The sequence below is a fragment of the Perognathus longimembris genome, chromosome 23 (assembly GCF_023159225.1).
Source record: "Perognathus longimembris pacificus isolate PPM17 chromosome 23, ASM2315922v1, whole genome shotgun sequence".
Classification (NCBI taxonomy): Eukaryota; Metazoa; Chordata; class Mammalia; order Rodentia; family Heteromyidae; genus Perognathus; species Perognathus longimembris.
This window is the reverse complement of record NC_063183.1, coordinates 62,828-80,176: the sequence shown is the minus strand read 5'-3', so window position 1 is coordinate 80,176 and position 17,349 is coordinate 62,828.

Below are 17,349 nucleotides of genomic sequence, written 5' to 3'. Positions count from 1 at the left end.
AAATAGAAAGATAAATGAACTTCAAGAGTCAAATGAAAAGATAGCTAACCAGCTTAAAGATTTAAGAGTCAAGACTCAAAACCAAAGTAATGAAGTTAATGAAGTAAAGAAGTCCATACAAGACCTAAAAAATGACATATGAAAAAGTGCTCTACATCACTGGCCATAAAAGAAATGCAAATCAAAACAACATTGAGATTCCATCTCACCCCAGTAAGAATGTCATATAGCAAGAAAAATAACAATAACAGTTGTTGGAGGGGATGTGGCCAAAAGGGAACCCTACTTCATTGTTGGTGGGAATGTAAACTGGTTCAGGCACTCTGGCAAGCAGTATGGAGATTCCTCAGAAGGCTAAATGTAGAACTCCCCTATGACCCAGCAACCCCACTTTTGGGTATCTATCCAAAAAACCACAAACAAAATCACAGTAATGCCACCAGCACAACAATGTTCATTGCAGCGCAATTTGTCATAGCGAGAATCTGGAACCAACCCAGATGCCCTCCGAAGACTAATGGGTCAGGAAAATGTGGTACATATACACAATGGAATTTTATGCCTCTATCAGAAAGAATGACATTGTCCCATTTGTAAGGAGATGGAAGGACTTGGAAAAAATTATACTAAGTGAAGTGAGCCAGACCCAAAGAAACATGGACTCTATGGTCTCCCTTATTGGGAATAATTAGCACAGGTATAGGCAAGTCACAGCAGAGGATCACAAGAGCCCAATAGCTATACCCTTATGATCACATAAGATGATGCTAAGTGAAATGAACTCCATTTTATGGAAATGATTGTTATATCACAGTTGTAACTACTTTCAACATCCCATGTGTATCTGTAATTTCTACTATTGATGATGTTCATGTATCACCTTCTTTTGATTGTATCTATACTATCTCTGTAATCTTATCTGAGTGTATGGAAAACCGTGTGTACTGGTATTAGAATTAGGAAATTGAAAGGGAATACCAAAATTGAGAGACACAGGGTAAAAAAAGAGAAACAACAACAAAAGGAATACTTGCAAATCTGTTTGGTGTAAGTGAACTGAACACCTCAGGGGGGGAAAGGGGAAGAGGTTAGGAGGGTATGAGGGACAAGGTAACAAACAGTACAAGAAATGTATCCAATGCCTAACGTATGAAACTGTAACCTCTCTGTACATCAGTTTTATAATAAAAACACTAAAACAAAAAAACAAAAAAAGAAAAAAAAAGAATGCTTTGTGGTGATGGAATATAGATAAAAGCTCATTTAGGAACTACACTTACGAACGGGGTAGGTAGCTGTATATCAGGTAATATCTCTTCTGAGATTCAGAACAGCTGTAGCTTGTTAAGGTAAGTAGGTCGTGGAATGGATACTGTATGGGAAACTCGTCAAAAGAATTTGCTTTGTGGTGAGGGAAGAGAGATAAAAGCTCATTTAGGAACTACATGAACGAATGGGGTACGTAGCAGTATATCAGCAAATATCTCCTCTGAGATTAAGATTAGCATTAGCTTAGAATATTGAGTAGTTCATGGAATGGATAATGTACTGGAAACTCATAAAAAATCTGCTTTGTGGTGAGGGAGGAGAGATAAAATCGCATTTAGGAACTACTCGTACGAACGGGGTGGGTAGCGTTATATCAGGAAATATTTCTTCTGAGAATAAGAACAGATATTGCTTTTTTTTCAAATTTTTATTATCAAACTGATGCACAGAAAGGTTACAGTTTCATACGTTAGGCACTGGATACATTTCTTGTACAGTTTGTTACCCTGTCCCTCATACTTCCCTCCCTCCTCCCCCTTTCCCCCCCCCCAAGGAGGTGTGCAGTTCACTTACACCAAACAGTTTTGCAAGTATTGCTTTAGTAGTTGTTTGTCTTTTTTACCCTGTGTCTCTCAAATTTGGTATTCCGTTTCAATTTCCTACTTCCAATACCAGTATACACGGTTTCCAGATGTAGCGTTTTAAAGAAATTAGTTCGTGGATTGGATATTGTACTGGAAACTCCTCAAAAGAGTCTGCTTTGTGGTGAGGGAAGAGAGAAAAAGCTCATTTAGGAACTACGGTTACGAACGGGTGGGTAGCTGTATATCAGCGAATATGTCTTCTGAGAATAAGAATAGCAGTAGCTTAGTAAATTAAGTAGTTCGTGGAATGGATAATGTACTGGAAACTCCTAAAAGAATCCCCTTTGTGGTGAAGGAAGAGCGATAAATGCTCATTTAGGAACTACACTTACATATGGGTAGGCAGCTGTATAGCAGGGAATATCTCTTCTGAGAGTAAGAACAGCTGTAGCAAGTTAAGGTAAGTAGTTCGTGGAATGGATAATGTCCTGGGAACTCCTCAAAAGAATCTGCTTTGTGGTGATGGAACATGGATAAAAGTTCATTTAGGAACTACACTTACGAACGGGGTTGGTAGCTGTATATCAGGGAATATCTCTTCTGAGAATAAGAACAGCTGTAGCTTGTTAAGGTAAGTTGGTCGTGGAATGGATAAAGTACTGGAAACTACTCAAAAGAATCTGCTGTGGTGAAGGAAGAGAGAAAAAAGCTCATTTAGGAAATACACATCGAAACAGGGTAGGCAGCTGTATATCAGAGAATATCTCTTCTGAGAATAAGAACAGCTGTAGTTTGTTAAGGAAAGTAGATCGTGGAATGGATAATGTACTGGGAAACCCTCAAAAGAATCTGCTTTGTGGTGAGGGTATAGAGATAAAAGCTCATTTAGGAACTACAATTACGAACGGGTAGGCAGCTGTATATCTGGGAATATCTCTTCTGAGAATAAGGACAGCTGTATTTTGTTAAGGTAAGTAGTTAGTGGAATGGATAATGTACTGGAAACTCCTCAAAAGAATCTACTTTGTAGTGATGGAACAAGGTAAAAGCTCGTTTAGGAACTACACTAACGAACAGGGTAGATAGCTGTATATCAGGGAATATCTCTTCTGAGAATAAGAATAGCTGTAGCTTGTTAAGGTAAGTACTTCTAGGAATTTATAATGTACTGGAAACTCCTCAAAAGAATCCGATTTGTGGTTTTGGAACATAGATAAATCTCATTTAGGGGCTGGGGATATGGCCTAGTGGCAAGAGTGCTTGCCTCGTATACATGAGGCCCTGGGTTCGATTCCCCAGCACCACATATACAGAAAATGGCTAGACAAAGCAATTCTAGGCAAAAAAAGCAATGCAGGAGGTATCACAATACCTGACTTCAAGATCTACTACAAGGCCATCATAACAAAAACAGCATGGTATTGGTATAAAAACAGATCGGAAGACCAATGGATTAGAACTGAAGACCCAGAAATAAAACCGCACTCTTACAGCCAACTGATATTCGACAAAGGAGCTAAAGATATACAATGGAATAAACATAGCCTCTTCAACTACTGGTGCTGGGAGAACTGGGCAGCCATATGCAGAAAACTCAAAGTAGACCCAAGCCTATCACCATGCACCAAGATCAACTCAAAATGGATCAAGGACCTCAACATCAGACCTGAATCCTTGAAACTACTGAAGGACAGAGTAGGAAAGACACTAGAACTTATAGGCACAGGAAGGAACTTCCTGAATAGAGTCCCAGGGGCACAACAAATAGGAGAAAGACTCGACAAATGGGACTACTACAAATTAAAAAGTTTCTGCACAGCTAAGGACATAGCCACCAAAATAGAAAGACAGCCAACGATATGGGAAAGGATATTTACCAGCACAGCAACAGACAAAGGCCTGATATCGGTCATCTACAGAGAACTCAAAAAACTAAGCCCCTCCAAGCCCAATAAACCTATTAGGAAATGGGCAAAAGAGCTAAAGAGAGACTTCACAAGAGAAGATATAAAAATGGCAAAGAAACATATGAGGAAATGCTCAACATCCCTGCTAGTAAAGGAAATGCAAATAAAAACAACCCTGAGATAGCACCTCACCCCAGTTAGAATGGCCTATACTCTGAACTCAGGAAACAACAAATGCTGGAGGGGCTGTGGGGAAAGAGGAACCCTTCTCCATTGTTGGTGGGAGTGCAAATTAGTACAACCACTTTGGAGAACAGTATGGAGGTTTCTCAAAAAGCTCAATATAGACCTACCCTATGACCCAGCCATACCACTCCTAGGCATCTATCCTAAACAGCAAAATCCAAGATATCAAAAAGGCATTTGTACTACCATGTTTATCGCGGCACAATTCACAATAGCTAAAATATGGAAACAACCCAGATGCCCCTCCACAGACGAATGGATCCAAAAAATATGGTACTTATACACAATGGAATACTACATAGCGATTACGAATGGTGAAATATTGTTATTTGCAGGGAAATGGTCAGAACTCGAACAAATAATGTTGAGTGAGACAAGCCTAGAACACAGAAAACAAAGGGGCATGATCTCCCTGATATATGACTGTTAACAAAGGGAGACGGAGAGACAGTAGAGACCAAGTCTGTGAATACTGTATATGTTCTTGATACATTGTATATTGTATATATGTCAACCTGACCTAGACAAGGGATAGAAAAACAGGTCGTAAGCTATCACAAGAAATGTACACACTGCCCTACTATGTAACTGCACCCTCTTTGCACAACACCTTGTAAAAAAATTTATGTCCAATTAATAAAAAAAAAATGGCTAGAAGTGGCTCTGTGGCTCAAGTGGCAGAGTGTTAGCCTTGGGCAAGAAGAAGCCAGGGACAGTGCTCAGGCCCTGAGTCCAAGCCCCAGGACTGGCCAAAAAAAAAATCTCATTTAGGAACTTCACTTAAGAACAGGGTACACAACTGAATATCAGGGAATATCTCTTCTGAGAATAAGAACAGATGTAGCTTGTTAAGGTAAATTGGTCGTGGAATGAATAAAGTACTGGAAACTCCTCAATAGAATCTGCTTTGTGGTGAGGGAAGATAGATAAAAGCTCATTTAGGAACTACTCGTATGAACTGGGTGGGTAGCTTTATATCAGGGAATATCTCTTGTGAGAATAGGAACAGCTGTTGCTTGTTAAGGTAAGTAGTTCGTGGAATGGATTATGTACTGGAAACTCCTAAAAGAATCTGCTTTGTGGTGAGGGAAAAGAGATAAAAGCTCATTTACAAACTACGTGAACGTTCGGGGTATGTAGCTGTATATCAGGAAATATCTCCTCTGAGAATAAGAATCGCAGTAGCTTAGTAAATTAAGTAGTTCGTGGAGTGGATAATGTACTGGAAACTCCTCAAAAGAATCTGCTTTGTGGTGAGGGAAGAGAGACAAAAGCTCATTTAGGAACTACACTTACGAACAGGGTAGGCTGCTGTATATCAAGGAATATCTCTTCTAAGAATTAGAACAGCTGTAGCTTGTTAAGGTAAGTAGTTCATGGAATGGATAATGTATTGGAAAATCCTCAAAAGAATTTACTTTATGTAGAGGGAAGAGAGATAATAGCTCATTTAGGGACTACACTTCTGAACAGGGTAGCCAGCTGTATATCAGGGAATATATCTTCTGAGAATCAGAACCGCTGTAGCTTCTTAAGGTAAGTAGTTCGTGGAATGGATATCGTACTGGAAACTCCTCAAAGGAATCTGCTTTGTGTTGATAGAAGAGAGATAAAAGCTCATTTAGGAACTACATGAACGTACCGGGTAGGTAGCTCTATATAAGGAAATATCTCGTCTGAGAATACGAATAGCAGTACCTTCGTAAATTAAGTAGTTCGTGGAATGGATAATGTACTGGAAACTCCTCAATAGAATCTGCTTTGTGGTGATGGAACATAGATAAAAGTTCATTTAGGAACTACTTGAACGAACGGGGTGGGTAATTATATATCAGGGAATATCTCTTCTGAGAATAAGAACAGCTGTAGCTTGTTAAAGTCAGTACTTCGTGGAATCGATAATGTACTGGAAACTCCTGAAAAGAATCTGCATTGTGGTGAGGGAAGAGAGATAAAAGCTCATTTATGAGCTACTCATTTGAACGGGGTAGGCAGCTCTATATCAGGGGATATCTCTTCTGAGAAAAAGTACAGCCATAACTTGTAAAGGTACGTAGTTCGTGGAATGGATAATGTAGTGGAAATTCATCAAAAGAATCTGCTTTGTGGTGAGGGAAGAGAGATAAAAGCTCATTTAGGAACTAAAATTACAAATGGTGCAGGCAGCTGTATAACAGGGAATATCTCTTTTGAGAATAAGAACAGCTGTAGCTTGTTAAGGTAAGTAGTTCGTGGAATAGATAATGTACTGGAAACATCTCAAAAGAATCTCCTTTGTGGTGATGGTACATAGATAAAAGCTCATTTAGGAACTACACTTACGAATGGAGTTGGCACTGTATATCAGGGAATATCTCTTCTGAGAAAAAGTACAGCTGTAATTTTTAAGGTAACTAGTTCCTGGAATGGATATTGTACTGGAAACTCCTCGGAGAATCTGCTTTGTGGTGATAGAAGAGAGATAAAAGCTCATTTATGAACTACATAAACGTACGGGGTAGGTAGCTGTATATCAGGAAATATCTCCTCTGAGAAAAAGGATAGCATTAGCTTAGTATATTAAGTTAGCCATGGAATGGACAATGTCCTGGAAACTTCTTAAAAAATCTGCTATGTGGCGAGGGAAGGGAGAAAAAAAGCTCATTTAGGAACTACACTTACGACGGGGTAGGCAGCTATATATGAGGGAATATCTCTTCTGAGAATAAGAACACCAATTGCTTGTTAAGGTAAGTAGTTCAGGGAATGGATAATGTACTGGAAACTCCTCAAAAGAATCTGCTTTGTGGTGAGGGAAGAGAGATAAAAGCTCATTTAGGAACTACACTTACGAACGGGGTAGGTAGCTATATATCAGGGAGTATGTCTTCTGAGAATAAGAACAGCTGTAGCTTGTTAAGGTAAGTAGTTCGTGGAATGGAAAATGTACTGGAAATCTCCTCAAAAGAATCTGCTTTTTGGTGAGGGAAGAGAGATAAAAGCTCATTTATGAACTACACTTACGAACGGGGCAGTTAGCTGTATATCTGGAAATATCTCCTCTGAGAATAAGAATAGCAGTAGCATAGTAAATTAAGTAGTTCCTGGAATGGATAATGTACTGCAAACTCCCCCAAGAATCTGCTTTGTGGTTAGGGAAGATAGATAAAAGCTCATTTAAGAACTACACTTATGAATGGGGTAGGTAGCTGGATATCAGGGAATATCTCTTCTGAGAATAAGTACAGCTGTAGCTTGTTAAGGTAAGTAGTTCTTGGAATGGATATTGTACTGGAAACTCCTCAAAAGAATCTGCTTTGTGGTGATAGAATTGAGATAAAAGCTCTTTTAGGAACTAGATGAACACATGGGGTAGGTAGCTGTATATCAGGAATAACTCCTCTGAGAATTAGAATAGTAGTAGCTTAGTAAATTAAGTAGTTCGTGGAATGGATAATGTACTGGGAACTCCTCAAAAGAATCTGCTTTGTGGTGATAGAAGAGAGAAAAAGCTCATTTAGGAACTACACTTATGAATGGGGTAGGTAGCTGGATATCGGGGAATATCTCTTCTGAGAATACGTACAGCTGTAGCTTGTTAAGGTAAGTAGTTCGTGGAATGGATATTGTACTGGAAACTCCTCAAAACAATCTGCTTTGTGGTGAGGGAACATAGATAAAAGCTTTTTAGGAGCTACATGAACGTAGGGGTAGGCAGCTATATATCAGGTAATATCTCTTCTGAGATTATAAGAACAGCTGTAGTTTGTAAAGGTAAGTAGTTCTTTGAATGGATAATGCACTGGAAACTCCTCAAAAGAGTCTTCTTGTGGTGAGGGAAGAGAGATAAAAGGTCATTTAGGAACTACACTTACGAATGGGGTAGGCATCTGTATATCAGGGAATATCTCTTCTGAGAATAAGAACAGCTGTAGCTTGTTAAGGTAAGTAGTTCATGGAATGGATAATGTACTGGAAAGTCCTCAAAGAATCTGCTTTGTGGTGAGGGAAGAGAGATAAAAGCTCATTTAGGAACTACACTTACGAACGGGGTAGGCAGCTGTATAATAGGGAATATCTCTTCTGAGAATAAGAACCGCTGTAGCTTGTTAAGGTAAGTAGTTCTTGGAATGGATAATATACTGGAAACTCCTCAAAAGAATCTGGTTCGTGGTGATAGAAGAGAGATAAAAGTTCATTTAGGAACTACATGTATGTACGGGGTATGTAGCTGTGTATCAGGAACTATCTCCTAGAAGAGATATTTCCTTGCGGGAAGACAGCAGAGGAGATGCATTGCACTGGCTCAGCTCCCTCCAACATCGCAGTTTTGTCACCCCATAGAAACTTTTATTACTAGAAAGACAACCTGAGTAAGTTGTAACAGTACAGGGATTCTGGCCAGGAAGGAAAAATTGACTTTGCTCATCTCAAAACACAGATTCGAGCTCTGGGCGGTTTCCCACCACCACGCCAGTGCCGGCGCCAGCACAGCGCCCAGCACAGCAACCCGCACTCCATGCAGGTAAAGCACACAGCAGAGACCAGGCAGCGGCTGAGCATGGACGACCTGAAATCACAGAGAAAGCGTGAGTACCCCATGAAAGATATTCGCACTTGGGCCCACAGAGCAGCTTCGGCAAGGCAGCCCTTCCCTCACCGCCAGAGCAAAGTGCCATCTTTGCCACTGGCATAGGGTCAGATCAGATTGGAACTAAAGCGGGCCTGGGAAATCAGCGAGGTCAAAGTAGCCATCTTTGAAAAGGGCAAGAGGGACCAAACAGTGAGAGCCAGCTCCGCCCAGGAGAACGCCCCTGCCCAGGCAGGTGGTGTGTCCAGGGCCACGGCTTAGCCAGAGTTGCCCCACCCTGCCCGGCAGAACTTCTAAATTTAAAGGGAAAACAGCCAGCAGCTCCCGGCAGCATGGAAACACCAGACAGAGGAATGAATAGATCCTGAGACAGTTAAATGGTCCCGTCATAGAGGAAGCCCAATTCCCACCCCAAAACGGAGCTGCTTTCCACAGCCACCTCCGCCAAGGAGGCCGGCCTGCCCAGGAGGCAGAAGCCTCACCCAGGCAAGCAACTCTCAGCTGGGTAAAACAGGCCAGAGGTGCCCCACACTGCTCAGTCCACAGACTATTCAAAGCCAGGCATTAAAGGCCCAGGCCCCCCAGCAGGCAGAGGAGCAAACTGAAATCAAGCCAAACCCAGACAATTAGGAATATAGATTGCAGACCATCACAAGGAATCCAGAGACTGGGAAAAGATCACCCAAACAAGGAAGACTCCATTTATTTTCTTTTTCTTTTCAACATTTTTTAAACTTAAAAAAAATTTTTTTTTTCAATTCAGAAACGTTGTATTTTTTTCATGTTTTCTATTTTTACCTGTTTGTTTTATCAAGTTTTTTCTTTTCTGTTTGTTTGGGTTGTTCCTTTGCTGATTTTTTATTTTTTATTTTATTTTCTTTTTAAAATAATTTTTCTCTGTTGTGTGCATCTGTCTCCCACTATTTTTACTTTATTTCTCTCTTTGCGTTCTCTTTCTTTAAAAATTACTTTCCTATGAAGAACATCTCCACTCTTTTCTGCTAACTCTCCATTATCTATCATTTCAACCTTGTTCTCTCTACTGATTCTACTCTTCTCCACATTTCCACGTCACTGAAACTAAACAAAATCACCACCTCCCCTCCCCAATACATTTTACTCTATTCTCTTTACTACCTCCAACTTACCCTCCTGACTTACTGCCTGGACCTCCAGTCTCCATTGACTCCTGGTTATTGGATAGAGGGTATCCCAGCTTAATACAAGTGAATCACAGGGGTTCATAGAGAAAGCCAGTACTAAAAGAATTTAATATAAAAACAAGAATTGCTTATAGGGTTGTAACAGTAAATAAGTAACTACTGAATACAGGGCCCAGGATCAGTTATATTGAAATTGTATTCTTTAGGAACACCAAATCTAATTTTATAGACAGGTATACAGCGTATCTGTACATAATTGTGAACTTGTAAGATTTACACAACAGTGCTTGGTAAGGGCTGCTTTGGGTCTTAAATGGTGCTCACAGGTGCTGGTAGACTGGCATCCCCAATTCAAATGGGCAGAAGAAACACAAGAAAGATGGCAAAGAATGAAGTCTTATCCCGCACTCAAAACAAGCAGGAAGCAGAGCAGCCAATGAAAGACATAGAAGAGAACCCCCAAAAAGCTCTACAAAGTCTACTGATAAACATGATAAATGAAAAGTTTGAATCTCTTCAGTCAATTATTCTAGAGCGTGAGGAGGCAAAGCAAAAATTAATGGAGAATTTCATGGCATCCACAAAAAGAAAGAAAAATGAACTTCAAGAGTCAAATGAAAAGATAGCTAACCAGCTTAAAGATTTGAGAGACAACTCTCAAAACCAAAGTAATGAAGTTAATGAAGTAAAGAGGTCCATACAAGACCTAAGAAATGACATGGAAATTATCAGGAAAGACCAGTCAGAAGCAAAAGAGATTCGAAATCAAGTAGCTAGCCTACAGTCCCGTCTAACAGAAGCAGAGGATTGAATTTCAGGAGCTGAAGATTCCTTAGATTCTATGGAGGAAGACAAAAAATCAATACAAATCCAGTCCAATCAACAAAACAGATCGCTACAGGAGATTCAAGACACGATCAGGAAGCCCAATTTAAGGATGATAGGAATTGAGGAAAACTTGGAGAAAGAGGTTAATGGCATAGGCAACCTATTTAACAGAATATTAGCTGAGAACGTCCAAATATCCAGAAGGAAAGGCCTATACAGATACAAGAAGCATTTAGAACCCCAAACCGACCAGACCAGAATAGGATATCCCATCGACACACTTGTGATCAAAACAGGTTAAGTAGAGTGCAAGGAAAAAATACTCAAAGCTGTTAGGGCAAAGAAAACAATCACATATAAAGGAAAAGCAATCAGAATTACCCCAGACTTCTCAGCAGAGACCATGAAAGCAAGGAGAGCCTGGAATGAAGTATACCAAATACTAAATAAAAATAACTACCAACCAAGAATTCTGTACCCAGCCAAACTCTCATTCATAGCCGAAGGTCAAATAAAAGTCTTCCACAGTAAGGAAAAACTGAAACAATATATCTCCACCAAACCAGCTTTACACAAAATCCTTAAAGATGTACTATACAGAGAAAATAATCAAGATCCCAATACAGACAGAGAAATGAACCGTAAATAGTAAACATCAGATCAAGAAATGGGAAGACACAGCTTTAAACAAGATAGTGATAATGAAAGGAACAAACGATCATATCTCAATCCTAACTCTCAACATTAATGGACTTAATTCTCCAATCAAATGACATAGGCTCATAAGTTGGATCAAAAATCAAGATCCATCTCTCTGCTGCCTCCAAGAGACACATCTATCCAGCAAAAGTAAACACCTTCTAAAAGTGAAAGGCTGGAAACAAATCTATCAAGCAAATGGCCCCCATAAGCAGGCTGGAGTTGCAATCCTAGTATCAGACAAAATTGACTTCAAATTAAAAAAGGTAAGAAGAGACAAAGAAGGTTACTACATACTAGTAAAGGGATCTCTCCTACAGGAAGATATAACCATTCTAAATATCTACACACCAAATGCAGGAGCACCCAACTTCATCAAACAAACACTACTGGCTCTAAAAACACTCATAGACCCAAACACATTGATAGTTGGGGACTTTAACACTCCATTATCACCTCTGGACAGATCAACACGCCAAAAACTGAACAAAGAAATCACAGAACTAAACAATTGCATAGACCAACTAGACTTAATCGACATCTACAGAATATTCCACCCAGCAAGGATAGAATACACATTCTTTTCGGCAGCACATGGAACATTCTCCAAAATAGATCACATCTTAGGGCACAAAGAAAATCTGTACAAATTCAGAAGTATCAAAACCATTCCCTGCATTCTCTCAGACCACAATGGAACAAAATTAGAGCTCAACTCAAACAGCCACCACAGAAAATGCTACAATTCATGGAGACTAAACAACACACTGCTGAACCATCAGAGGGTCATTGAAGAAATTAAAAGGGAAATTCAAATGTTTATGGACTTCAACCAAGTTGAGGACACAAAGTACCAGCTCCTTTGGGACACAGCAAAGGCAGTACTCAGAGGAAAATTTATATCTCTGAGTGCATACATCAACAAAGTGGAGAAAGAGCAACTCAATAATTTAAGGAAGCACCTTAATTTCCTTGAGAGAGAACAACAAGCCAAACCCCAAATCAATAGATGGAAGCAAATAATTAAAATCAAATCAGAATCAAATCAATTAGAGACGAAAAAAACCATTGAAAGAATCAACAAAACAAAGAGTTGGTTCTTTGAAAAAATCAACAAGATAGACAGACCCCTGGCAAACCTGACCAAGAAACGAAGGCAGCAGACTCAAATAAACAAGATAAGAGATGAAACAGGTAACATCACCACAGAAATAACCGAAATTCAGAAAATAATAAGGGACAATTTTGCAAACCTTTATGCCAACAAATTCGATAACTTGGAAGAAATGGATGATTTCCTAGAAAAAATTCATATCCCCAAACTGAACCATGAAGATTTAAACCTCCTAAACAGACCCATATCCAGTATTGAAATAGAAATGGCAATAAATGATCTCCCATACAAGAAAAGCCCAGGTCCAGACGGATTCACTGCAAAATTCTACAAGGCCTTCAAAACAGAACTCACACCAATATTTCTCAAACTCTTCAATGAAATTGAAAAAGAATGTTCACTTCCAGACTCATTCTATGAAGCCAGTATAACCCTCATCCCAAAACCAGGCAGGGACTCATCACGGAAAGAGGACTATAGACCGATTTCCCTGATGAACATAGACACAAAAATTCTCAACAACATTTTGGCCAATCGACTTCAACAGACCATCAAAAAAAAATCATACACCACGATCAAACTGGATTCATCCCAGGGATGCAAAGTTGGTTTAATATACGCAAGTCAATTAATGTAATCCAGCACATCAACCGGAGCAAGGTAAAGAACCACATGGTTTTATCCCTGGATGCGGAAAAACCGTTCGATAAAATCCAGCACCCATTTATGCTTAAAACCTTGGAAAAACTGGGATTCCTGGGAACATTCCTGAATATAATCAAGGCAGTCTTTGACAAACCAACAGCAAGCATAACTCTAAATGGGGAAAAACTAAAGCCATTCCCTTTAAAATCAGGAACAAGGCAGGGATGTCCACTCTCTCCCCTGCTCTTCAACATAGTACTAGAACTCCTAGCCAGAGCAATTAGGCAAGAGGAAAATGTAAAGGGGATCAAAATAGGAAAAGATGAAGTTAAACTTTCTCTCTTCGCAGATGACATGATCCTATACCTAAAGAATCCCATAGATTCTACCCCCAAGCTACTAGAGCTGATCCAAAACTTAGGCAAAGTTGCAGGATATAAAAGAAACCTTCAAAAATCAACGGTCTTTCTCTATGCCAAAGACCCGAAGACTGAGGCTGATATCAGGAAAGCAACTCCTTTTGCAATAGCCCCCCAAAATATAAAATACCTAGGAATAACCTTAACCAAAGAAGTGAAAGACCTCTTTGAGGAGAACTTTAAACCCTTGAAAACGAAATTAAATCAGAACTAAGGAAATGGAAAAACCTCCCATGCTCCTGGATTGGGAGGATTAATATAATCAAAATGGCAATATTGCCAAAGGCTATCTACAAATTCAATGCAATACCCATTAATATCCCAACACCATTTTTTGATGAAATAGAGGAAGCAATCCAGAAATTCATATGGAACTATAAAAGACCTAGAATAGCAAAAACACTCCTTTTTTTTTTTTTTTGGCCAGTCCTGGGCCTTGGACTCAGGGCCTGAGCACTGTCCCTGGCTTCTTCCCGCTCAAGGCTAGCACTCTGCCACTTGAGCCACAGCGCCGCTTCTGGCCGTTTTCTGTATATGTGGTGCTGGGGAATCGAACCTAGGGCCTCGTGTATCCGAGGCAGGCACTCTTGCCACTAGGCTATATCCCCAGCCCCACAAAAACACTCCTAAGCAGAAAGAACAGTGCTGGAGGAATTACAATACCCAACTTCAAGCTGTATTATAAAGCTATAGTAATAAAAACAGCTTGGTATTGGAACAGGCCTGAAGACCAATGGAACAGAATTGAAGACCCAGAAATGAACCCACAGAACTCTGCCTACTTAATCTTTGATAAAGGAGCTAAAACAATAGTATGGAAGAAAGATAGCCTCTTTAACAAATGGTGCTGGCAAAACTGGCTCAACACATGCAACAAACTAAAATAGATCCTTATATATCACCCTGCACCAAAATCAATTCCAAATGGATTAAAGACCTCGAAATCGAAACAGACACCCTGAAAACACTAAAGGAAGGTGTAGGAGAAACACTTGGGCTCCTTGGCACAGGGCGGAACTTCCTTAACAAAGACCCAGAAAGGCTACAAATCAAAGAAAGGTTGGACAAATGGGAGTGCATTAAACTGCAGAGCTTCTGCACGGCAAAGGACATAGCTCGCAAGATAAACAGAAAGCCCACAGACTGGGAGATTTTTTTTTTTTATTAATTGGACATAAATTTTTTACAAGGTGTTGTGCAAAGAGGGTGCAGTTACATAGTAGGGCAGTGTGTACATTTCTTGTGATAGCTTACGACCTGTTTTTCTATCCCTTGTCTAGGTCAGGTTGACATATATACAATATACAATGTATCAAGAACATATACAGTATTCACAGACTTGGTCTCTACTGTCTCTCCGTCTCCCTTTGTTAACAGTCATATATCAGGGAGATCATGCCCCTTTGTTTTCTGTGTTCTAGGCTTGTCTCACTCAACATTATTTGTTCAAGTTCTTACCATTTCCCTGCTAATAACAGTATTTCACCATTCGTAATCGCTATGTAGTATTCCATTGTGTATAAGTACCATATTTTTTGGATCCATTCATCTGTGGAGGGGCATCTGGGTTGTTTCCATATTTTGGCTATTGTGAATTGTGCCGCGATAAACATGGAAGTACAAATGCCTTTTTGATATCTTGGATTTTGCTGTTTAGGATAGATGCCTAGGAGTGGTATGGCTGGGTCATAGGGTAGGTCTATATTGAGCTTTTTGAGAAATCTCCATACTGTTCTCCAAAGTGGTTGTACTAATTTGCACTCCCACCAACAATGGAGAAGGGTTCCTCTTTCCCCACAGCCCCTCCAGCATTTGTTGTTTCCTGAGTTCAGAGTATAGGCCATTCTAACTGGGGTGAGGTGCTATCTCAGGGTTGTTTTTATTTGCATTTCCTTTACTAGCAGGGATGTTGAGCATTTCCTCATATGTTTCTTTGCCATTTTTATATCTTCTCTTGTGAAGTCTCTCTTTAGCTCTTTTGCCCATTTCCTAATAGGTTTATTGGGCTTGGAGGGGCTTAGTTTTTTGAGTTCTCTGTAGATGACAGATATCAGGCCTTTGTCTGTTGCTGTGCTGGTAAATATCCTTTCCCATATCGTTTGCTGTCTTTCTATTTTGGTGGCTATGTCCTTAGCTGTGCAGAAACTTTTTAATTTCTAGTAGTCCCATTTGTCGAGTCTTTCCCCTATTTGTTGTGCCCCTGGGACTCTATTCAGGAAGTTCCTTCCTGTGCCTATAAGTTCTAGTGTCTTTCCTACTCTGTCCTTCAGTAGTTTCAAGGATTCAGGTCTGATGTTGAGGTCCTTGATCCATTTTGAGTTGATCTTGGTGCATGGTGATAGGCTTGGGTCTACTTTGAGTTTTCTGCATATGGCTGCCCAGTTCTCCCAGCACCAGTAGTTGAAGAGGCTATGTTTATTCCATTGTATGTCTTTAGCTCCTTTGTCTAATATCAGTTGGCTGTAAGAGTGTGGTTTTATTTCTGGGTCTTCAGTTCTAATCCATTGGTCTTCCGATCTGTTTTTATACCAATACCATGCTGTTTTTGTTATGATGGCCTTGTAGTAGATCTTGAAGTCAGGTATTGTGATACCTCCTGCACTGCTTTTTTTGCCTAGAATTGCTTTGGCTATTCTAGATTTTTTGCTGTTCCATATGAATTTATGGATTGGTTTCTCTATTTCAGTGAAGAATGTGGCTGGGATTTTGATAGGTATTGCATTGAATTTGTATAACAATTTGGGCAATATGGCCATTTTCACTATATTGATTCTGCCTACCCATGAGCATGGGAGGTCTTTCCATCTCCTTGTGTCTTCTTTGATTTCCCTTATTAGATTTTTGTAGTTTTCATTGAATAGGTCCGTCACTTCCTTGGTTAAGTTGATCCCTAGGTACATTATTCTTTTTTTGGCTACTGTAAATGGAATTGTTTCCATAATTTCCTTTTCTGTTTGTCTATTGCTGGTGTACAGAAAAGCTGCTGACTTTTGTGGGTTGATTTTGTATCCTGCTACTTTGCCAAATTGGTTTATTAGGTGTAGGAGTTTGGGTACTGAGTTTTTTGGGTCCATCAGATATAAGATCATGTCGTCTGCGAATAGGGATAACTTGATTTCTTCCTTGCCGATGTGGATCCCTTTGATGTCCTCCTCTTGCCTTATTGCTATGGCTAGGGATTCCAGCACTATGTTGAACAGAAGTGGGGAGAGTGAGCATCCTTGTCTTGTTCCTGAGTCTAGGGGGAATGATTTAAGTTTCTCTCCATTTAATATGATATTAGCAGTTGGTCTGTTGTATATGGCTTTTATTGTTTTGAGGAATGTTCCATCTATTCCTGTTCTCTCCAAAGCTTTTAATAGGTATGGATGTTGTATTTTGTCAAAGGCTTTTTGGGCATCGACTGAGATAACAATGTGATTCTTGATTTTAGTTCTGTTTATGTGGTGAATTATGTTGATTGATTTATGGATGTTGAACCATCCTTGTGACTGAGCGATGAAGCCTACTTGGTCATGATGTATGATATTCTTGATCAGTTTCTGGATCCTATTAGCTAATATTTTATTGAGGAGCTTTGCGTCTGTGTTCATTAGTGATATTGGTCTGTAGTTCTCTTTTTTTGTTGGATCTTTGCCTGGTTTGGGAATGAGTATGATATTAGCTTCGTAGAATGAGTTTGAGATTTCTCCCTCCGTTTCTATTTCGCGGAAGATTTTGAGGAGTATTGGAATTAGCTCCTCACTAAAGGTTTTGTAGAATTCGTTGGTGAATCCATCTGGGCCTGGGCTTTTCTTAGTAGGGAGGTTCTTGATTACCTCCTGTATCTCACCGTAAGTTATTGGTTTATTTAGTTGATTTATTTCTTCTTGGTTCAGTTTGGGCAGTTTGTACTTCTCTAAGAA